Consider the following 8,749-nt stretch of genomic DNA (forward strand, 5'->3'; position numbering starts at 1 on the left):
AACTTTAAAACTTTTGAAGATAAGTTTCTAATAACCTTTTAAAATTTTTAAAAATTTATTTTTGAAAGTTTTAAAAGACTTTCAAAATTTTATTTTAAAAATTTTTTTAAAACTCTTGAAAATTTATTTGAGAATAAGTTTTGGAAATTATTTTTGAATAAGTCTCAAAAATTCATTTTTAAAGTTTTAAAAGACACTTAAAAATTTATTTTTGAGAAATCTTTAAAGATTTTGAAAATTAATAGTCAAAAATTAAAAATTTTCAAAAATTTTTAGAATTTTCAAAAATCCATTTTCAATAATTTTAAAAATGTTTTGAAAATTTACTTTTAAAAACCTTGAATTTGATGAAATATTATTGTAAACTCTACATAATTTTTGCACTAATTTAAATTAAATTAATCAACAAACATGTCAAAATCATATCTATAATTTAATGGTTTTAATGTTAAGTTTGGATTGAATTTGGATTGAAAATGAAAAAATAAAGAAGAAAGTTAAAAGAATATGAAACAAACTGTAATTTTGTTAGATGGTGTGTATTTATAAAATAAATAAAATTTTTTATTTTGAAAGTGAGATGTATTTAATAATGGTGTGTAAAATTTTTTTTTGTGAGTGTAAATAAAATTTTTCAATTTTTTACATAGGATTGGATAGTTAAATCTTTCAATTTAAAATATTAATAGATTCAAAATTTTAAAAATAAAAATAAAAATTTAATAAAATTAAAAAATTATATATTTTATTAATATAAATTATGATATAAATTTTTATACAAAATATATTATAAATATATAAATTTTAATATTTTATATAATATAAATACATAAATAATTAGATAACTCATTAAAAGAGAAAAAGTTTTGATTTGAAATCTAAGAAAAAATTTAGATAACTCATAAGAGTTTTGCTGGAGTGATGTTGAATTAGTGCTTAACATCAAGAACTTTGGTGTAATTTACCAAAAGATAATAGTTTACCGACAGAAATCATTGCCACAGCCCACAAGCACAGAATCGAGACCCAAAGACCACAATGGAGACCAGCTGGCTGTGCTTTTGTTGTGCTTTATTTGTTCTTTAGTTTGTCATAATGTTCCCATTTCTTTAGTTTGAATTGCGGTGAGATTTATTTGGTGTAATCACACTATTTCTTGTTTTAAATGCTCTGTCCGGTGTGATTGAATAAAAAAATATTGTTAGTTTCATTGTTAATTTCACCGAAGTTACGGTGGATTTCAAATGCAGCTTTACTATTTGTTTTGCTTCATATCAACTAAATTGTAATTCACGTACGAAATAATTTTATTTATTATATATAAATTAATTTTTATATTGTATTTAAATTTTTAAAATTTATAATATATAAAATTTTATATTTGGTTAATTTATTATAAAAAATAAATTATTTTAAAAAACAAAAAATGATATATCTTTATTTTACGTCATCTTTATTTATAATAATATTTATACATTTAATATATCAAATAAAAATAAATTAAATAATAAATAAATATATGTATACTTTCACTTTTACAATTTTGTACAAATTACTATATAAAATAAAAACAATGTTAATTTAGAGCTAAGAAGATTTTTACATCCCTATTATATAGATAAAAAATCATATTAGACAACAATAAAACGCATATAATCAGAGGTGGCAATGAGTTGGGTCTAACAAATTTTTGTTTGATTAGAATTTGATTCGATTTTGTATTTGTAATGATTAAATCTAATTTGATGATTTTTAAAAATTTTTAATATTCAATTTGATATTATATAAAATTATTTTAAATTTAATTCGATTTAAAATTAATAAAATATTTTTTAATATAAATATAAATATAAAATTATATATATAAATATATATAATTAAATAAATAATTAAAAAATATATTTTTGAATATGTGGGATTCGATTTGCCTAAAATCTGAAGTCAATTTTTTTTATCGTTATCTGACCCACCCAACTCAAAATTCAATTTAAGAAAAAATTAACTCTGATCAGAGTAAAACCCATCAAATATGGGTTAAGCTATCATCCCCACATATAACACAGTCAAACATTGCAAAGTGTTCCCCGAGTCTTAGCCAATCAGAGGAGAACTCAGATGGAAACAAGATCCTGTCATTCCTACAGCAAGAGTTTGAATATAGTAAGAACTGATTCACAAGACAACAATAAAGAGAATTTTTTATAGCACAAATTTTAAGAAGGATAAGACACAAAAAATAACTTTAATTAAATTATATAATTTGATAATACGTATTAGGCATAAAAATATATTTTTCAAATTTGACACGGTTAATATATTTTTATATTTAATTTAATTTTATATAAAATATTTTAAAATTTTAATTATAATTCATATTGATATATTTAATATAATCATATAAATATTTTTAATTATTTATTTATGATATACATATAATATGTAGTTTTTTATATTAATAATATAACTACAATATAGATAAACATCTTACTATAATTGTAGCTCATTATTTAATAATTTATTATTTTGGATTTAGTATAATTGTAGCTCATTATATAATTTATTTTAAATTTTATGATTAAAACTTAATAATATAATTACAACATAAATGTAACGTATATATATGCAAATCAATAACTTGTTTTATATATTTTGTTTTAAATTATATGATAATTGATAATATATAATATAAGAGATTATATAATTTATTCTAAATGATATATTAATCTGTAAATACACCATAATAATTAAAAATATATAATTTATTTTAAATCATATTATAAATTATAAGAAGTTTTCAAGTGACATAACATATATAATTTATACTAGTTTGATGTTAAAAATATATATTAATTTGATAATTTTAGTAACTTTAATGAGTTATCAGTTATGTTATATTTATTATTTTATTAAATTAATGTTCTTAATTAAAATGATACTTTTCTCTATTATTTGAAGTTAATTTTTTGAATCATTTCAATTTTGAGTGATTTTGATTTTGGTTGATTTCGAGTTCATGTTATTTGGATTTGAGTTAATTTAAGTTTAGATTATTTTTAGTTTCAAGCTAATTAAGTTTGGGTTTAGGTGAGTTTTTTAGGTTTGACTAGAAAAAATATATTTAAATTAATTTTATTTAAAAATTAAATTTAATTATGTAATTTAAAAAGTTTTTCGGTTTATTTACAATAAAATAAAAGATTATAAACCGATTTGCATGCAATAAAAGAAGATTAAAGGTATATATTTATTTTGTATAGAAAGTTAAGTGCATTTTTTAGTATTAAGTCAAGAAGAAAAAATAAAGTAAAAAAAGGCATGTTGGTTTAGCTATATTACTTGATATCCCGTAAAAGGGTATTTTTGGAATAACATAAATTGCATGTGATGCATCTCCCCATTTTAACTCCAATTCTAAAGTAAATCTTGACGTGGGATCCATTTGTCATATGCAACTGTTTTTTTTTTTTTTTTTTCTGGTTACACATATGCGAGTGTTAAAACTTTGGAGACGATGTAAATTTATTATACTAATAGATTGATGTTGTATTAGTGCTTAATGTCAAGGACTTTAGTGTAATTTTGTAAAAACATTCTTTTCCGACGGGAACCACGTCCCACAGCCTGCACACGCACAATTGGAGACCCAGGGGCACGCAATGGAGGCAAGTTGGGTATGCTTTTCATTTTATAGTCTCGGCTTTTCATACGCTGACACATTTATTGGTTTTGACCAAAAGAAAAGACAAGGTCAACGTAAAATTTTTTTTAAAAAAAATATAATTTTAATACAAATAAAAAAAATCTGATTCTATTTTAATTATCAAGTGAAAGATTTGAGGACCAGATAAAAGATCATTTTCATTATTTAAAAATCGATAAAAGATGATTTTTTATATTAAATAATAATTAAATTTTAATTAAAGCAGTTTTAAAGTAAAAGAAAAAAAATGTAAAGGCATTTTTGGAAATTGGAACAGTGGTGAAAAAGCCCACTAAACCCCCTTCCTTCTAATGGGATTTTTAAATTGGCGGTGAGATTTATTTTGTGTAATCATATACTTTTTTTTTAATTCTTTATTCAGTGCCATTAGAAAAAAAAATTGTTATCACGAGTAACTTGATATCACAAGTTTCCGAACTTAACGTGAAAATAAAATGAAAATCTGATTGCGAGAAGATTTTTGTAACTTTCCAAACGGAAGCCATAGATCAAACTTCATCTGTCATTTGTCAATAAAAGAAAATAGTAATATTTCATGCTATTTTACTGTTTAAGCTTTTGTGGTGGTTCTTGATTTGTTCTATGTTTTTGTGTTTTTTATTTGTGAAAAAAAATGCATTTGACTAAACTCAATCAATATTTTTAAGATTATAAAATCTGTAAGTTATTTAGCAAATAAAATGATGATTATACCTTTTGTAATTTCTTACATTATAAATTGGTGTATATTTTAATCAATTATATTTTATTTTTTACACTTTTCTTTGACTTTGAAATAAAATTTTGAAGAAGAAAGAAGGTAAAAACCAAAAAAGAAACTATCAAACTCAACTTTAATTTTTTAGTTCTACTCTTATCATATTTATACAGTATTTATTTATTTATATATTTATATAGTTTCGTGTGCGTATTTGCCTAAAGTGTAATATTTGAAGATCTACATCTAATTAAATTTGTATTACCTTTACTGATATAAAAATCTTTTTTTTATTATAAATAAATCTACAGTATGTTTAAATAACAATAAATTAAATTACAAAAAAACCTCATGGTCATAGATCTTTCTAAAAAATAACAAGATTGGATTTTGGTTGATATATTTTAAAACGTCATAACCCTTCTATTTCAATCCTTTCACGAAATTTAACTAAAAAAATGTTATTTCAAATAAGTTATTTAAAAGAATAATCCATCCATCCCATTTAAATAGTCATATTTAAATTTTCATCAACATTTCTTTCTTGACTTCTATTTTTAACATCTTAATTAATTAAATTGTATAAAATATATTTAAAAACTACTTCTTTCAAAGTTTTTAGATCATGCCTTTTAATATTTTTATCAAGTATAAATATAACATAACTATATTATTATCTGTCCATGCATGAATTAATTTTATTTATTTAAACATATATGGATAGACATAAATTGGCATTCTTTCCAAAATTATATAAAAGTCTTCAAATTTATATATTAGTTCTTCTTCATACAAAAAAGCTTAATAATGAGATATTTTAAAATTGATCAAGAACTTAAAATTGATATGTATATATAATTTTCAATTTAGCAACTCTATCTTTTTTTTTAATAATTTTCTTTTGCACATTAATTGTAAAAAAAATCTATATGTTTTATTTTTAAATTTATTAAATTTTTATGTAATCATGAATGACAAAAATATTTCTTTATAAATTTAAAATATAAATATTTAAATCTAAAAATGTTTACAATCTTATGACTTTATGAATTAAAATGGTCCATGGAATAAGTAAAAAATAATTTGTTAAAAGTTAATAGTTATTTTAATTTTTTAAATAAAAAAATTAGGTGCATAGAGAATTTTTAAATGTAAATAAAAACTCTTAATTCCAATTTTAACAGAAAATTGATGTGATTTGTAAGGCTGTCTCTGTCATGTCATGGATAAAACGTTGGTGGACGACACATATTTTTTTATATAAAGATTGGACTCTTGTTTGACCATTAATTTTTTTTGCGAAGTTGCAGGGCAAGTTCCACTCTTTCCAACCCTATGGCTACCATCCTCAGTTACCTAACAAATCCAGAACATGCTTTTTGTCCATTCCTTTAACTCTGGCCAATTAAAAATACTTTACGATGCCTCTTTCTGATATATTTTATATGATCGTCAATGAGTTCATTAAAAGCCGCTTCTTTCTATTTCACGTGAAGCGACTAGTGAGTGGGGACAGTATTGAATTAAAGTCTGAAACTTTAATGCAAGAATGTGAATAGAATCATGTAGGAAGTGTTTACTCCATATTAATTGTATCTAGTAAAGATGACTGATAATGACATTCTGCTGGTTAATAATAAATAATATAAATTTATTAAAATAAAAAATATAGTTTATATTTTTTATCAACATTAATTATAATACATAATTTTTATATAAAAATAATATAAATATATAAATTTTAATATTTTATAATATGTAAATATATAAAATAATTAGATAACTCATGATAAAAAAAAGTTATGATTTGAAATCTACGAGTTCTGTGTGTTTTTATAAGAGCTCCATGACCATACAAATGAGACGACAACTATATAATTATCACATTGATGGAGTGATATTATATTAGTTTTTAACGTTTGTTAATTCGAAAGATTAAAAATTTAATTTTTTTAAAATAAAATTTTAATTTTTAATCTTATAAATAAAAAAAATAAATATTCAAAAATTTTACTTTTCTTATAAAATTCGATCCAACATTAAATTATTCATGCTCAAAATAACTTTCGAGGAAGGTCTCAGAACAAAAGAAAAACTTACTAAAAAACTAATAACTTACCGACAGAAATCATGTGCCATGGGCCCACAGCTCACAAGCGTACAACTCGAGACCCAGGGGGACAATGGAGACCAGCTGGCTGTGCTTTTCAATTTTTTAATAGTCTTTACTTTTCGGGCTCTTTTGCAGACAACACACAATTATTGGTTTTGAGTCTCCATTCTCTCAAGTAACATTCTTTTAACTCATTCTACTGCTGAATTCCTCAAGCTCTATTAGTTGAGGAATGTTAGGGGCCCTCGTCCCAAGCATCGCCTTTCATGCTCGAACCCACGTGAAGCCATGTCACTTAAACTTTCAAAGCTTATAGCCTCAAGTGTTGAAGGACGATGAATAGAGCAACTGCCCCTAGCATTCCACTTGTGGATTTTAAATTCAGCCTTATTATTTGATTTACTTCTATCATCAATTTCGTCACAATTTTAAAAAAAATTAAAAATATGTTGAATAATATTGGATAAATTCGATGAGCTTACAGATAAATTTTTAAAAGCTTATATATTTTCAAATTCATAAATTTCAACCCAAATTTCAAACTTATAAGTTTCAATTAAATTTAAGGTTTGTTTTTTAGTTAAATTTTGATAAAATTAAATTTTAATTTATTAAATTTTTTATAAAATCATGAATGATAAAAATGTTTCTTTGTAAATTTAAAAAAATTATAAATATTCCAATTCACAACATTTTACAAATTTATGAATTTATGAATTTATAAATCTGTGGGATTTACATATGGTGCATTGAATAAGTAAAAAATAATTTGTTAATTTACTAAAAAAGTAATTTGTTAAAAGTTAATAATTATTGATTTTTTTAAATAAAAAATGGGTGCATTTAGAATTTTTAATAAATGTAAATAGAATAATTCCAATTCTAGTAAAAATTTGATATGATTTTTAAGGGTTTATGTAAACTTAATAATTTTAAATATAATATGATAATATTACACGAAAATAATGTAAATAAAAAATATAAAAATAATGCAATTTAAAATTTTAACAAAAATCATAAATATATATAATATAATTAAAAAATATTTTTTATATTTTTGTATCGATATGAATTATGATATGTAATTTTTATATAAAATATAATATTAATATATAAATTTTTACTATTTTATATGATACAAATATATAAATTATCAAATCTAAATTTATCTATTATGTCATGGCTAAAACATTAAAAGACTATGCATATTTTTTTATAAAGGATTTGACAGCTATATCATTTAATTTAAAATATTAATATAATTTAAAATTTTAATAATAAATATATATAAATTTAATAAAATTTAAAAATATATTTTATATTTTTATTAATATAAATCATAACATAATATTTATATAAAGTATAATATAAATATATATTTTAATATTTTAATTTATGAACACAAATAATTAGATAACTCATGAGAAGATAGAAAAAGTTTTGATTTGAAATTCGAGTGTTTTGTGTTTTTACAAGAGCTCCTTAGTCGAATAAAGGAGACGTGAACTGTATATGTATCGTACTGATGGAGTGATGCTATATAAGAGGTTAAAAATAAGGACTTTGGTATAATTTACTCAAAAATAATACTTCACCGATAGAAATCATGTGCCACAGCGCACAAGTGCACAATCGAGACCCAGGGATCGTACAATGGAGACCACCTGGCCGTCCTTTAGTTGTGCTTTAGTTTGACTTGCCGTGAGAATTATTTGGTGCAATCGTGCTATATCTTGTTCATTAAGTGCTGTGTCTAGTGTGATTGTATTAAAAAACAAAAGAAAATCGCTAATCTCACCGAGGTTGCAGTCGATTTCAAATGTAACTTTGTCGTTTGTTTTGCTTCGTATCATCAACTAGATTGTAATTCATGTACGAAGTAATTTTATTTATTTTATGTATATATATAAATAAATATTTTTTAAATTATATTTAAAATTTTAAAATTTATAATATATAAAAAATTTTATATTTGAATGATTTATTATAAAAAAAATTATTTTAAAAATATAAAAATGATATATTTTTTCTTTACATTATATTTTTATTTTACATCATCTTTATTTGTAATAATATTTATATCAAATACAAATAAATTATATATATTTTTAAAACAAAACATATATATTATCAAATAATAAATTAAATAACAAAATATAAAATATAAACAAAAAAGCTTGGAGCCTATCAACCATGAACGTTTTCACATAATTAGTAC

The sequence above is a fragment of the Durio zibethinus genome, chromosome 22 (genome assembly GCF_047325235.1).
Source record: "Durio zibethinus cultivar Kanyao isolate XHJ-2024 chromosome 22, ASM4732523v1, whole genome shotgun sequence".
Taxonomy (NCBI): Eukaryota; Viridiplantae; Streptophyta; class Magnoliopsida; order Malvales; family Malvaceae; genus Durio; species Durio zibethinus.